The 4,773-nt window shown below is 38.0% G+C and overlaps 1 long non-coding RNA gene across 1 annotated transcript in view; it reads left to right on the forward strand.

Moving 5' to 3' along the window:
* The first annotated feature begins 3,029 nt into the window (after nucleotides 1-3,029).
* Nucleotides 3,030-4,773, forward strand: part of LOC143027502 (uncharacterized) — a 4,039-nt gene continuing 2,295 nt past the window's right edge. The window contains exon 1 of the long non-coding RNA XR_012966607.1: nucleotides 3,030-3,233. This is a non-coding gene — a long non-coding RNA (uncharacterized LOC143027502). The remainder of the gene's footprint in view (nucleotides 3,234-4,773) is intronic.

Here is a 4,773-nt window from a genome sequence, read left to right on the forward strand (position 1 = left end):
AGCTATGGGAAGTACACAGAGGCTTGTGAGGTAATGTATAATGTCGTCATGTGTGAGATTATGTTGTCTGACATACGTTTGAATACGTGTGCACTGATACCTGAAGGGCCCCCTCTACCTCCCCCAAAACGATGGGGCAGATAAGAGGATCACCTTCATCTAACTGAGAGAGATGAGCAGTCTCGTCGGGAATGAGGTCACTACAGCTATTCATGAAAGAGTTAACACTATGCAAAGTGCTAAAGCAATGTGATCCTTGCACAGGATGCGACTTAAGACCTCATTCCATGCTGACCCCAAAAGGTCAGTCTGGTGTTGAGGAGTGTGTGCAGAGTGGTTGATGACCTTGGATGGAGGCACAGAACACTCTTCCAGCTGTCGTTTGATGCTCCTCCAGAACTTAAAAGGATCCGCCGCACAGGCGCCGGAGAGCGAAACCATCAGTTGCTCCTCCTCACAGTGTGAATCGATGTAGAGGGACTTCTTCAGGCTCCTGTGTAGTCAGTACATGTCTTGTAGGATAGAGTCAAGGCCCTCTGGGGGTTTCTTATAGGAGATCTGTAAATCTGTTCTGTACTGTAATGCGTTGTCTGTTAGTGCGCATAGAAGCTGTGAACATGGCAACCTTGCGGTACTTTGTTCTAGGAATGTGCTTTTTCACAGCGTATTTTACAAACTTCGTGAGTGAGCGCCATTCCTGAAAAGATAAATAAAGTCAGATCCCGTCAAATTAGCCGATAAATGTGGATATTACTTTACAAGAAAATTAATTGCGTTGTGAGGCGTACAGATTTGTTTGTCGCATGGGAAATTCTTGCACAATAAATTGTGACGTCATAGCAATGTTTATTTCTATTTTTAGGAATTGTGCCGGTCACTATTGTAGAAAATATCTTAGATATTGAAAAAAAGAATATTCTATGGTATTCTATATGCTGCAAATGTGTCAAATTACGGAAAAAATTAATGTTGGAAAAATAACAATGAATGTCTTATAATGTTCTATATTTGCAGACAAGGGCGGTGTATTAGACGACATACTTTTGAAACACGTTGTACACCGGTTTTAGCTCAAAATAACATTTTTGATACACTCAAACTAAGGAGTAAGACTATGTGTACCTTAGCACGTAGTAGTCTCGTATGTATATACTGTATATTTATATATGCATATATGTATGATATCATATACTTGCATAGATTGAATATACACATGCACACCCTAATACAAATACATGCACAATGAATGATAGCCTTGCAGATACAGAGAATATAAACGTTAAACCTGCCACCGAAGATCCAAGAGGAAGAAGGAGGGCTTGATTGTAGTGTTATTATCACTGAATAGGATGGACAAAAGTGACAGATCTTTTGATCCGTGGGGGGGGGGGGGCACCTAAAGGACATGAGAACATGTTAAAAATATCACATGTCTGAAGAAAAAAAACATTAACTCCTGAAATACCCTAAAATTGTGCAGCCCAAGCTGGAACCATACTGTCTTACAAATATCTAAAACGAAGTATAATAAATCGAACATGAGAGACAGGATCCCACGAACATAGCTCATTTCCTTTATACTACAACTAGGTAAATACAACCAGGTAAATATACATATCTAGTACATTTGCTTATTGCATAACATGCACACAATCATGCATACATATACTCGAACACTCAGACATCCACGCACGGACAAGCATACACATGAATGCACACAGATGACACATTCACACAAATACATGCACACAAACGATCACAAATATACCCACACTTCTGTACGCGCAGTCGCGCACTGCGCGCGCACACACACACACACACACACACACACAAAACTTACATGAATGGTATTAAAAAGTAGTTTTCCACATGGATGTGCCAACTTGTGAAAAAAAATCGAAGAAATTCAAGTGAACAAATGTTTAAATTAGTCATATTTTGACATATGGAGATACAGAGGCGAGACCTCTTAAGCAGCTCCAAACACGTAAACTACAATTAGGTAAACAAATACACATACATGCACGCACGAACCATATGTCTGGTGAGGAGAGCTCCACCCGTGTATGCTTGTACGTATAAAAATATTTACTATGCATTATACAGGAAAAAGAGCAATGCTTGTTAGGTGCCGTCTCTTACTCTTCAATTTTTCATATTAGCCTCAAATTCATATACGGTTCCAACTTAATCTATATAATTTATTTCCAATTATCATGTTTATCTAAGCTATTCCAATAATTTATGCATCTATATGGAAAACTGTACTTCTTCACATTCTTTAAAATGTAGTCTTTCTTAATGTTCTTGCTTCTGTCAATATAAACTATCCCTTTTGGCGACCTGAATAAATCTTATTACCTCTTTCTCTTCGATCTTTCAATGTGGGCATATCCAGTGAGTTTGGCTGCTGCACTTTGTATTCTTTCGATTTTGTTTATATATTTCACTCTGTGTGGGGACCACATTACTGTGTGTGTGCCTAATTGTAGTATGTAGGGAAGGAGCAACGCTTATGGGGTACTGTCTTTTACACACCAGTTGTCATACCCCTTATAGCACCCGGAGCCGAAATATCGGTTTGTTCGACAGAGCCCTAATGACGATATTTCGGCTCCGTTTAAATTTCGCGGTACTTAAAGATATTCGTCTTTGTTTACACTGAGCCGAGACTTGATGTATCTAGAATGTACGTGTGCGCACGCATGTATACATGTATTTGTGAATGTTTGTGTATGTGTGCATGCGGAAGCATGTGTGTTACTTATTGTTGTATTTATGTTATCATAATAGTATAGTTCGAATTTTATTCATAACATCTCATCTTTCATTTTATTCGTAATTGGGTCTCTTTGGCATTAGCCACTCTTGTACGATTTCCACTGAAATTTAGAAAGTTGGAGTAATTAATTACTTGAGTATGGTGGTATTTGTTTTTCGTTGTAGGATATTACATGCATCTGTCTGTAAAATATTTGTCATGGAATGCTTTGACCGTGGTTTATCTTCTGTCAGGTGCAGTGTAACGGGTGTTCCGAGAGAAGCTACAGAACGACTGTTGTTGTGCGAAATGGCCCAAAGTAACCGCAGCGTACCTAAAGAGAATGCATCCAGGCGTTTGAAGACGTCCTACCTCAGTTTATGCATAATTTCCATGTACTTGTTGTACATGAGTTATATCATCACCATGGCACTGGACGAAAGAAGTCACTTCCTGCCTTGGAAAACGGAAAGTAAGTTGTCTGGCAAGGAAAAAACTCATGCTTTGTATATTTCTACAGTTTGCCTCTGTCAATGATTTTAGAGATGAACTCTTGCATATCCTTAATAGATATACCACTGGTGAATAAAAATTATTAAAATACTTGTCCCACAAGCAAAATGAGGTGAACTCAATAGAATTTTTTTCTGCTGATTTCAAATATGTATTCAGAATTTTTCTATCAGGTATAGTTTTCCTGTGATATCATATTAAATTCTAAACAACTATAACTAATAAATGAGGCTGATATTTCAATGAAACTTACTATTAAAACGTAGACATGAATGATTTTCGAGTGTATTTTGCTTTCGCGAAATCCCTTTTTAATGTCCAACAGTTATCAGCCAACATTGAAGAGCACTTTCCTTGATACCGAGTTTCCATGTTCAGAAAGTCTTAGTGAAACCTCTCACCGTGCCAAGATTTGTAGGGAAAAAGTCCAAGTGAGAGTCTAAGTGGATTTTTATGCTCATATTGCATCCTAAGGCCTTGTTGGATGTCAGTAGCTCTTTTACGATTTCAGAATAGTTATTTGCTTTGTGATTCCCCAAAAAATCTGCGCAAAATTTCTTAAATGACAGCCATGCAGCTTTTTCAAGATCATTTAACACTTCATCAAAATTCTGGTCTCTCATCAGTTCCCTAATCTGTGGTCCAACAAAAACACCTTCCTTGATTTTTGCATCACTTACTCTAGGAAAGTCCTATCCATACAACTAACAAAAATGTTCATCAACCCTAGCTTAATATGTAAAGGAGGCAGATCTTTTGCTCTCTGAATCAACAAGAGGAGGGTTGACAACATTCTACTCTCTTGGGGGTCAGTGATCGTTTTGGCCATACATTCTTTTCATAATGATTGTTCTTATCTCGACTGTCCCACTCACGGAGAAAACAACAAAAGTTTATGTAACCCAGCTGCATTCCAAATAAAAGTGCCACAATCTTTAGGTCACCACAGATATTCCATTTATGTTCTCCATACTCCATACTTATTTATTTATTTATTTATTTATTTGCAATAGAAGCTTCATACACTCATATGTTTCCTTCGTGTTAGCTGCACGCGCCAGAGGAACAGAAGGAAACTTATTTCCAGTGTGGATCAAAACAGATTTCAGGGTCACTTTTGAAGAGTCAATAAACAAGTGCCACTTATTCCTGTCATATTTATAGTTAAGTTCCTCCAGAACATAATATACATCATTGCAAAACACCACACCATCCTCAAGTGAGGAAAACTTTTCAAAAGCACAATATCGCTTACGATAAAAACTAACTTTGGATTCTTCCTGGAGAAGATTCCAACCCTTTAACCTGGAAGCAAGAAGTTCAAGTTGCTTTTTTGACAAGTTTAAATCCTGCACAAGATTACTCAGATTTCCAGACTCAATCAATGTAATTCACTTGAAGAACAGTTTGGCTGAAAGTCCATGTTTTCTGTTTCTTTTTCCATAACCTCCTCATTTGACTCATTCTCACTTAGTTCCATTTGGTTTGAAGTGTCAGGT

The sequence above is a fragment of the Oratosquilla oratoria genome, chromosome 8, assembly GCF_046742065.1.
Source record: "Oratosquilla oratoria isolate Oo_2021 chromosome 8, ASM4674206v1, whole genome shotgun sequence".
Taxonomy (NCBI): Eukaryota; Metazoa; Arthropoda; class Malacostraca; order Stomatopoda; family Squillidae; genus Oratosquilla; species Oratosquilla oratoria.